The 11,651-nt window shown below is 46.6% G+C and overlaps 1 non-coding gene across 1 annotated transcript; it reads left to right on the top strand.

Annotated features, from left to right (window-relative positions):
• The first annotated feature begins 3,202 nt into the window (after positions 1-3,202).
• On the top strand, positions 3,203-3,275 carry TRNAE-CUC (transfer RNA glutamic acid (anticodon CUC)). Its single transcript has one exon. It is a non-coding gene; the product is annotated as a tRNA-Glu (tRNA).
• The last annotated feature ends 8,376 nt before the right edge of the window (positions 3,276-11,651 follow it).

The following is an 11,651-nucleotide window of genomic DNA, read 5'->3' on the forward strand; positions in this document are numbered from 1 at the left end:
AACTTCCAGAAAAATGTTAAATAATAGTGATAACAGGCAATTTTGTTTTGCTTCTAACTAAAATGAGAATGTCTTTGAAGTATGTTACCGGTTGCCGCTCAAAATTAGATTTTTAGATTTCTCAACTTTTTACTACTAGTAGATGTTAAATGGTATTAAATTTACTTTGGGGCATTAAGTGAAACATTTTAAATTAGAACCTTTTCATGTCAATGTATAACATTAACATCTTTCAACAGATTATATTTTAAATGCACAATTCTACCATTAGATGGTGCTGTGCCCCCAATTTTTCTGATGCCCTAACATTATTGATTTGTTGTTAAAAGTTTAAACCTTTGAATTTAATATGATCCTCAAATGAGTGTCCTTTCAACTTTCTCCAAACTGACCCTAAATTAAGAATATTTTTTAAACCTTTCCCCCCCCTTTATTTGGTCAGTTTTATGGGAGGTAAAATTTACACACAATCCAGTCTACAATCCAGTCCACAATCCAGAGTTCTAACAAATACATAGAGTCTTGTAACCACCCAACAGTTGATATTTAGAACATTTCCATTACCCTGATAAGTTCCCTCATACGTTTTTGTAGACAGCCCTCTTCCCTGACCAGCCCCTGGAAACCACTGATCTGCTTTTGTCAGTGGTTGCCTTTTCTGTAGTTTCACGCACGCAATGTGTGATCTGTTGTGTCTGGCCTCTTTTCTGTAGCATCGTGCTTTTAGGGTTCATCCATGTTGTCAAGTGATTCTGTAATTTGTTCCTTTATATTGGAGAATAGCATTTCATTGTACGGATATATGACAATTTATTTATCCATTCACCCTTTGATGAGCATTTGGGTTGTTTTTAGCTTTTGGATATTATGAATAAAACGGCTATAAACTTTCATGTACAAGTCTTTGTGTTGACATATACTTTCACCTTTCTCTAATGAATACATAGCAGAGGAATTGCTGAGTCAGATAATTCATATATGTTTAATTTGATAAGATGCTGCTTCCAAATGGTTTTTCCAAAGTGGCTGTACCATTTTACATTCCCCCCAGCAGTGCATGAGAGTTCCAGTCTCTCTCTCTCCACATCTTCACCAACACTTGGCATCATCAGTCTTTAAAATTCTGCTGGGTGTATAGTTATATTTCATTGTGGTTTTACTTCACATTTCCCTAATGTCTAAGGTTGTTGATCATCTTTTCATGGGCTTCTTGGCCATCTGATACTCTTAGGTGAACTGTCCAAATTGTTTGGGCCCTTTTAAAAAAGTGGGTTATCTCCTTATTATTGAATTGTAACAGTTTTTCATATATTCTGGGTAGAAATCTTTTATATATTTTGTAAATATTTTCTCATAGTCTATGGTTTGCCTTTTAATTTAGCTTAATGGTATCTTTTGAAGAGCAAACATTCTCAATTTTGAAGTCTATTTTACGAAGTTTTAAAATATATGGTTCATGCTTCAGGGGTCCAATTTAAGAAATCTTTGCCTAAACCCAGGAGACCAAGATTTTCTTCTGTTTTCTTCTAAAAGTTTCATAGTTTTAGCTTTTACATTTAGATCTATGAGTCATTTCAAATTAGTCTTTCTATATAGTGTGAAGTAGGGGTTGAGTTTAATTGTTTTGTTTTGTTTTTACACGGGGATAGCCAATTGTTGTAGCACCTTTTGTTGAAAAGATTATAGTTTTTCCATTGAATTGCCTTGGCACCTTTGCCAAAAATTAATTGACCTTGTATGAGTGGGTCCATTTCTGAACTATTTTTTTTCTATTGATCTATATGTTTATTTCCCGTAGACCTTATTACCATGCTGTCTGGGTAATTGTTCATTTCTAGTACATCTTACAATCAAGAGTGTGAGTCCTAAACCCTGCTCTTCTTTTTCAAAATTGGGTTGGCCATTCTAGGTCCTTCTCATTTTCACATACATTCTATAATTAGCTCAATTTCTACAAAAAAGGCTCCTGAGATTTTGCTTGGGATTGCACCAAATCTATCCATCAATTTGGGGAGACTTGACAGCATAACAATAGCAAGTCATGAGCATGATATATCTCTCCATTTATTTGAATTTTCTTTAATTTTTCTCAGATTTGTTTTATAGTTTGTGCATCTTTTAATTTAATAATAAACTTAAATAAATTTATATAAACACTTATATGAAATAAGTATTTCATATTCTTTGATATCATTGTAAATGGGATTTAAAATTTTTTAATTTTCCAATTTTTCATTGTATTTCTAGCATACAAAAATTTCCAATACATTGTACTTCTAGTATATATGAATACAATGGATTTTTGTATATTGACCTGGTATCCTACAACCTCATTACACTCATGCGTTAGTTTTAGCAGCTTTTTTGTAGATTCCTTAGATTTCTCTACACAGAGTCTCATGTCTTTGTGGACAAAGCTGGTTTTATTTCTTCCTTTCCAATCTATATGCCTTTTATTTAGTTTTCTCTCAAGGACCTCTGTGGTAGGCAGAATCATGGCATTAGAATGTCCACGTTCTAATCCTTAAATCTGTGAATGAATTAGCTGACATGACCTAGGGCAATTAAGTTTGTGGATGGAATTGAGGTTGCTAACCAGTGACTTCAAAAGATTATTCTGGATTATACAGGTGGACCCAGTGTAACCACAAGCATCCTGATAAGGGAAGAAATTGGCAAGGAGGAGGTCAGAGTGATGGGGTGAGAGGGACTGGGCCACAGTTGCTGGCTTTGAAGATGGAGGAAGGGGCGGTGAGCTGAGGAATGTGGGCAGCTTCTAGAAGATGGAAAAGGCAAGGAAATGATTCTCCCCAAGAGTCTCCAGAAGGAGCCAGCCCTGCCCACACCTTGATTTCAGCCCAGTGAGATCTGTGTCAGACTTCTACTCTACAGAACTGTAAGATAATAAATATTAAAAGAATGAAATAATGCCATTTGCAGCAACATAGATGGACCTAGAGATTGTCATACTGAGTGAAGTAAGTCAGACAGAGAAAGAGAAATATTGTATGATATGGCTTGTATGTGGGATCTAAAAAGAAATGATAAAAATTAACTTATTTATAAAACAGAAACAGACTCACAGACTTAGAGAATGAACTTATGGTTACCAGCAGAGGGGAAGGGTCAGGGGAAGCGATAGTTAGGGAGTTTTGGATTGACATGTACACACTGCTGTATTTAGAGTGGATAACCAGGGACTTCCCTGGTGGTCCAATGATTAAGACTCTGCACTCTCAATGCAGGGGGCCTGGGTTCAATCCCCGGTCAGGGAACAGATCCCACATGCCACAACTAAAGATCCCATGTGCCACAACTAAAGATCCCATGTACTGCAACTAAAGATCCAGCACGCCGTAACTAAGACTCAGCACAGCCAAATAAATAAATATTAAAAAATATAAAATAAAATGGATAACCAACAAGGAGGACCTACTGTATAGCACAGGGAACTCTGCTCAATATTATGTAATGACCTAAATGGGGAAAGAATTTGAAAAAGAATAGATACATGTATATGTATAACTGAATCACTTTGCTGTACACCTGAAACTATCACAACATTGTTAATCAACTATACTCCAATATAAAATAAAAAGTTAAAAACTAAATGTGGGTAAGATTCCACTCTCCTAATGCAGGGTGCCCGTGTTCGATCCCTGTTCAGGGAACTAGATCCCTCATGCATCCCGCAACTAAGAGTCCGCATGCCTCAACTAAGATCTGGCGCAGGCAAAATAAATAAATAAAAAATAAATATATAAATATTAAAAAATATATATGTGGTTTCAAGGCACTGAGTTTGCTGTAATTTGTTACAGCAGCCCCAGAAAATTGAACAACCTCCAATGTTGAAGAAAAGTGGTGAGAGTGGACAGAAGATGCTTTTTAAATGGAGTACATTGATTTTTAAATAATGCTCTTTACAATAACAATTGAAATCATGGACATTTCCTGGACACCTGACATGAATTCGATCTGGAATAAGATGGATCTGGACCCATTTAACATTAATCCTGGTGATTGTTACTTGAGAACCGAAGGATGTTTTTAGGCAGGGGTCCCCAACCCCTGGCCATGGACCGGTACCGGAACCGGGCTGCACAGCAGGAGGTAAGTGGTGGGTGAGTGAGCCAAGCTTCATCTGTATTTGCAGTCGCTCCCCATTGCTTGCATTACTGCCTGAGCTCCGCTTCCTGTCAGCATTATGGTGAGTTGTATAATTATTTCATTATATATTACAATGTAATAATAATAGAAATAAAGTGCATAATAAATGTAATGCACTTGAATCATCCTGAAATCATCCCCCTACCCCCGGGTCCGTGGAAAAATTGTCTTCCACGAAACCAGTCTCTGGTGCCAGAAAGGTTTGGAGAACACTGTTTTAAGGGACACCTCCAGCTCAGGGTGGTAAGAAGTATGGCTGTCGTTTTGCTTCTCCATTAAACTATTTTTTGTATGACATTTACTTTAAGCATTTTGGATTCCATACCACACTGCCTGAAAATCAGGACTCCATGTTGACTCATTTTCTGGAAAAAGTTACGAGAAATTCATCTCACTTAAAAGAGTGTAGCAAGGCTGAGACATGTTGCTAAAGTCTCCCTAACACTCTGGAATCCAGGTGGAATCAAATCCATCTTTCAAGCTGGCCTGTCTCAGGGGGACAATCCCTGTTCAGTAGGACTTACCTTGAATGGATTTCTGAGATCCTGGGGAAATAGGTTGGTCGAGGTTTAGGGCTGGTTTTCTTGGAGAGCCTGTCTGTGTTGTTCTTTCTCTCACTGTCTCTCTGTCTCTGTGTTTCTGGTGAGATGTCATGTTTAGCACTTAAGCATACAGGAGATGCTACCTGGATCTTTCTCTGGGCCTGTTTCTGTCCTTTGGCACTGGGCTGCCACTGCCGCCACCTACCAGTCTTTCTTTGCTTTCTTTTGCCTCAAATTTCTCACTGTAGTTATGTTTCATCTTGCAGCACAGAATTGTGTGTTTATTTGTAAGCTGCCACAAAGTATTTCCAGAGACAAATAAATAAGTGTATGTGTCTCAGCCTTTTACTGTCTATGCTTAAATGTCCCTGGGCCCCAGGCCAGCTGCAGACCTTCATAGGATATTCTGTCCATGGAGGAGTTAGCCACCAGGACGGTTGAGCTACAAATCACCCAGCACACTGTGCTGTGCTTTGTGCCTGGACGCTCTCATTCTGCTCTGGAAGCACATAGCGCACACCTGATACATGCTTTGTGGGGCAGACACGCCTTGTCTCCTGGGCCAGTCTGGCCTTGGCATGATGGAGGTGGAGACACCTGGGAGGCTCTTTCTTACTCCTGGCTCCTTGTGAGAGAGGAGACATCCATGTTACTGGGGCCACTAGGAGAGCATTTCCTTCCCTTGGATTTAGGTGGTAGGGTTTCTGAGAATTGGGATCTGTCTTTGGATTGTGTTTCTGCACACTGGATGTTGGCTGGCAGCCTCCTCTCCTCTCCAGTCAGGGCTCTTCTGCATGTCCTGTAATTTCCCCCGTGCACCTGTTACGATAAAGACCATAATTCTATGGTCTTTCCTGTTCTCTTCTCCGTGGTGCGTCCCTTGCTTCAGTTCTTCACTGCCGTATAACAAATATCCCCAAGCCGAGTGCTGTGGAGCAACAGCAACCCCTGTGGGCTGGGGCTCCTTGGCCGAGTGGGTGCGTCCTCTCAGGGCTCCTCAGGGGGTGACGGCCACTGTGGCTTGGTCATCTCCGATTCCCTACTCCCACATCTGGAGGCTGACGCTGGCTTTTGGCTAGGACTTCTGCTGGCACTGTTGGCCAGGACGTGTGGCCTCCCCTTGTGGTGTGGGCCTCCTCAGAGCACGGTGGCTGGGGCCCTAGGGACACCTATTATGCCCTGACCTCAGAAGACACGTGGCATCTCTTCTACCATGTCCTGCTCCTCAGATGCAAGTCACATGTTTGAGCTGAGGGGAATGGGCTCCATCTTTTGTTGGAAGTCATGTCTAGAATTTTTGGACATGTTTTAAAACCACCACAAGGTCCTTTAGGGATTGTACGAGTTTACTGGGGCTGCTGTAACAAAGGACCACGGACTGGGCTGCTTAAACAACAAGAATCTATTCTCTCAGGTTCCAGAGGCCAGAGTCTGAAATCAGGGTGTTGGTGGGTCTGCTTCCTTCTAGGGGCTCAGCACGGAATCTCTTCCAGGCTCTGGTGCTCCCGCAGGCCTTGGTGTTCCTTGGCTTGCATCACTCCAATCTCTCCTCTGTTTTTATGTGGGCTCTTCCTCTGTGCGGCCGTGTCCAAAGTGCCCTCTTCTTCCAAGGACACCAGTCATTGGATTTAGGGTCCTAACTTCAAGGTAGCAGGAAGTGTGATCTTCCTAGGTGACTAGAAGGAAAGTAGAACAGAAATGTCCTCCACACCCATCTGCAGTGGGGAGCCACACGCCAACATGCAGAAAGGAACAGGTAAGAGACACGGGGATCCTCAGGACATTTCTCCTCCTGGACACAGGTCCATTGGGCCAGGTGACCTCTTTTGATCCAACACATGGCTCATCTTTCACAGCCTTGCAGTGAGCTGTGACACATGTCTAAGTTTGCAGCCACAGAATGCGGGAGCAGAAGTGACCTGTGAGCTTGGGCAGAGGGTGTGGCAATCCCAGGTGGACAGGGGTGCCGTGGGGTCCACACAAAGTATGCTCCTTGGACTAGTCTGTAACTGCTACACTCACGAGGAGAGATGGAGCTAGTGCAAGAATGCAGAGCAACTGCATTGCCAAGTACATTGTTTAGTTCAGGTAATGCTTTCTCTGTAAACAGGACTTTCTCAATGAAGGAAGCACCATGTCGATTCATGTCTGGTGCAAGTTTCTTATCTAGTTTCAGACCAGCCACTTTGGATACTACTGCTGCAGGGGATGGTGGAAAATGACCCAGGACTAACCTGGTCCCCCTGGCCTGCTCGCCTCAGAAGTCATCTGAGAGAGAAATGAACTCCCCATCCCCAAGCGCCGTGGTGTTAGATCTGCTCATGACAGCACCGTGGCCCTTCCTCTTACTGACACATGTCTAACCAGCTTCTCACACTATTTGATGAATGAACAAATGATCACCCAGCTCCTCTCACTTCTGATTATGCGTTCAAACAAGAGTTCTTCCAACTTTAAGAGTCTGGCAATACTCCAAGATAAGTAGGAGTGTGGGCTTTTTTTTTTTTTTAAACATCAAAGTTGCTAAGAGACCAGATCCTGACTGTTCTCAACACACAAAAGAAGATGATAATTATGTGACAAGATGGAGGTGGTAACCAATGATACTAAAGTAATCATATCGCAACATACAAATGTATCAAACCAACACATTGTACACCTCAAATTTACACAGTGTTATATGTCGATTATACTTCAATTTAAAAAAAAGAAGAAGGGAGGTGGGCTCTGGGGTCAGAAGTCAGGGCTCAGTCCTGACTACTTGCTGGGGCCCTGGGCACATTACATAACACCATGAGCCTCAGTTTCCCCATTGATTGGCATGGTAACGATAGGAGTGCTACCTTACTGGACTGTTATCAATATTAAGTGAGAGTATGAATGTAAAACGGTCAGCACGGCACCTGATATGTAAGTGCTCAACTGACATCATTATTTCTATTATCGCTGCTGTGAATGACATAAAGAGAGGAAATATCATCACAGAAGGACCTTCTTGACTCAGGGAGAGTCTATTCCAGTTGGATTCAGGTGAACAACTGCAAACGTTTAAGAGAATGTGATGTGAATGCTATCAACATTGTCACTTTACAGGAATTAGTCCAGTTGCACACATTCTGTGATGCCATTCACAGTGGACAAAATCCAAGGTCCAGGTGTTCCCCTACAGGGGAGGGGGGGTCTGGGGACCCTGCTACCAACCCACCCGTTCTGCCCATGGTTCACAGGCGGAATGGAGGCTGTGCCCCTGGCTGGCCCCTCAGGGGCCAGAGGACCTTGCTACTGGGGCAGGGTCTCGAATTAAGCACACACAGAGGCCGGAGCCTTGAATGCGAGGTTCACTCATGGTGAGAACTGCCCACCTGTTTCTGGAGCGCTGCCCTGCTTTCACAAAAATGACCTGGAATGTGCAATTTTAAATTTATCTTTTCTGCCATTCCCAGACATCTAGGCTGTTCGGTTTCTGCATCCTAAGTCCTGCTTGGGTGGCAGTGTCACCACCTGGGAGGCTCCATGTGCTAGCTGGACTTGAGGCTTGGAGCCACCCGGTCTAAGCTGAAGGCGGTGGTCATGGAGGTCTCTGGGCAGGTTGTGGCTGGGCCCACTGTGTTCCCCCTGCCTTTATTTCTGTCCCTGCCTTGGTGAGTTCAAATATGTCTGTGGGGGCTTCCCTGGTGGCGCAGTGGTTGAGAGTCTGCCTGCCGATGCAGGGGACACGGGTTCATGCCCCGGTCCGGGAAGATCCCACGTGCCGCGGAGCAGCTGGGCCCATGAGCCATGGTCGCTAAGCCTGCGCGTCCAGAGCCTGTGCTCCGCAACGGGAGAGGCCACAACAGCAAGAAGCCCGTGTACCACAAAAAAACAAAACAAAAAAATGTCTGTGGGCATCAGGGTATAAATTGTACTTCCCAACATGCTCCTAAAAATTTGAGTGAATGCTACTGTTTGAAATTGTATGTGTGTATATTTAGACCAAAATCATGAGAAACGCTTTCCAAATATCAGACCCCTTGTGTTAAGGGGAGAATTTCTAAATAAGTCATACGATTGAGGGTGGAGGGAACCCTTGTTGGAACCTTCTGGGATTTAAGAAGTGATCAAGAAGGTGCTAGAGTGGTCTTTGTTTTTAACATCCATGAAGTCTGCAAAATGTCCCCCTGCCCTTGCTAGTTGAGTTGTGGGGTGATCATGCAGCCAGCCCCTGCCTGGCCTGGGGGAGAGGCGTGGGGGTGGGGAGTGGACAGCTGGCCTTAGCCTCAGATTGTCCCCTGGATGTCACCTGAGCAGCTGCCACAGAAGCAGCCTGCCAGGGATCACCATGTTACTTCTGCTTAGCTTGGTCCAATTATCAGCAATAAAAGTTCCATCAGAGCGTGCACTTTGCGTGGGGTGACGGGGGTGGTGACATCTGTGTCTGGGAGCCCGGGTGAGGTCGGCTCTGCTCCCCCTCTCACTGGGCACATTCTCTGCCCAAGCCTCACGCCACAGACAGAAGCTGGGGCTCAGGCTGGGCTCCCGGCTGGTTGAGCCCATGTGAACGGAGGTCTGCAGTCCTGACCCTGGCGGAGGGAAGGTCTCCATCCCTGCATGATGTCCGGTGTGCACAGTGCCCCTACCAGGCTTTCCTGGTCCTGGTGGTGACTGGTTGCATGAGGGAGGAAAGTGGCCATAGGCACCCAGCGCCAGGGGGTGGGCAGTGCATCACCCCGCAGAGTGGCCCTGTGCTTGGCGGCATGGCCCCTCACCCACCTACTATCAGCTCAAGGGAAAGGCCCCTAAAATTCATTTACTCCTTGTTATTGTTTTTGGAGAACTCCTCCCCATCTTCCAGATCCCAGCTTCCTTGAGGACGGTGTCACAGCCTGGAGCGGCATCAGAATCCCCTGGAGGGTTTGCTGTAACAGATTGCCCATCCCACGTCCAGAGCTTCAGATTCAGGAGGTTCAGGTGGGGCTGAGAATTTGCATTTCTAGCAAGTTCCCAGCTGATGGGGATGCCCGGGGACAAACGCCTCACAGTGTCAGGGCTGGGAGACACTGGGGACCTGTACCCCCATGCTGTGCCCCATGGAACCCTGGTTGTATGATCCACGACAAAGGGTTTGCGGTCAAGTAAGTCTGGCATTGTGGCAGGCCCTCACCTCTCTCTCGGAGGTTCCAGATACACTGTGATAGGGTAACAGCTTTGATAAATCCTGCAGGGCAGCACCGGGTTTCCTTTAACCCCACATTTCCCAAACCTATTTAAAAATGGAGCATGTGGGCTTCCCTGGTGGCGCAGTGGTTGAGAGTCTGCCTGCCGATGCAGGGGACACGGGTTCGTGCCCCGGTCCGGGAGGATCCCACATGCCGCGGAGCGGCTGGGCCCATGAGCCATGGCCGCTGAGCCTGCGCGTCCGGAGCCTGTGCTCCACAATCGGAGAGGCCACAACAGAGAGAGGCCTGCGTACCTCAAAAAAAAAAAAAAAAAAAATGGAGCATGTCTCTTGCCACCATCCCTTCTACCCGGGGAGGGTTCCATCAGGCATTAGTTTGAGAAGTTGATCCAGAGCTTTATCTTTCCCCTGGGTGTGGCAGAACCCCTCCCCCCACCCCACCCCCCGCCCCGTTCACATGTCCCCTCCTTGACCTGCCAGGTTGAATCCAACTTTGTGAGTTTGTGCTTGCGAGAGCAGTGTGGACTGTCCCTCACCTGACACCTGTGCCTCTTTCAGCCTCTTCCTTACCCCCTTGCATGCCTGCCTCCTTGACTTTTGGGGAGCTCCTGTCAGGGGTTGCAAGAAGAGGGAGGCGGTGATGATCAGCAGGGATCGGGGTGCTGGACGTGGACTTCCTGCAGTCAGAGCCCGTGTCCTGCCCAACCCCAGCCCCAGCTCACTGCCTTGAGCGTAGTACGTGCTCAACTAATGATTATGGCCAAGATGGGCAGGACTGCCTGCCTGCTCCTGTCCTCTGGGTTAAAGCAGAGCTGGCCTCTGGGGAAGACCAGTAAGGATTGTTCTGGGACACATGGATCTTCCTTAGGAAATGCTTTCTGACCCTGCAGAGTTCAGCCCGTGGAGACTCTGTCGGCAGTGGGACTCAGGGGCCCGTGCTCCCCCGCCCTGGAAACAGCGAGGGCCTCCGGGCTCTGAACTGACCAGCGCCCTGGACCACACTGGCTTCTGAGCACTGGGGAGGGCAGCAGCCATGTGGTGGACAGTCGAACTTTCTCAGAGGCTTGCTCTCACCCAGCTGCTGGACGGGGCCTTCTCTGCACCCACCCCCAGGGTTTCTGGGTTATTGGGGGTTGCAAATGGGGCTGCACTTCAGAAGACAACAGTGTCCTGCAGACTGCTTGGCGGAGCACTGAGTGCGGGTGGCCTAGCCTCCTGGTGGGCTGATGTGCTTTGTGTTGCAAGCATCATCTCTGTCTCTCTGTCTCTGTCTCTCTCTTTCTCTCTCTCTCTCTCTCTCTCACACACACACACACACACACACACACACACACACACAGTCATGTCGGGCACACATGGTCACGCAGGCTGGTGTTGTGCCCTGGAAGACATGTGTGTGTGGGTGCCCCAGGGTGATCAGGACACTAGATTTTCCCTTCTAGCCAGGACTTGGGCTGGATGGCTTTGCAGGAGGAGATGCCTAGGTGTGCTTTGCAGGAGGAGATGCCTAGGTGTGGGATGTGATCCAGGGACATGTGAAGGTCAAAGGCCAAGCACATCATCGTCATGATGGAGGCATTACCATCAGGGAAGGAGAGAGGCCAGGACACCCCCACCCCCTGGGGCAGAGTGTCCTGACTTGGCCTGTGCCAGGCCTCACTGAGAGGTGTGGGAGGGGAGAGGTGGGGACAGCAGGAGCAGAGGTGACCTCAAAATGTGCTGAGAGTTGGGGAACAGCAGAGGCTGCTGGAGCTGAGTGGGGAGGGGATGGTGGGGGAGCAGGG

Source organism: Pseudorca crassidens, chromosome 7, assembly GCF_039906515.1.
Source record: "Pseudorca crassidens isolate mPseCra1 chromosome 7, mPseCra1.hap1, whole genome shotgun sequence".
In the NCBI taxonomy this organism is placed as follows: Eukaryota; Metazoa; Chordata; class Mammalia; order Artiodactyla; family Delphinidae; genus Pseudorca; species Pseudorca crassidens.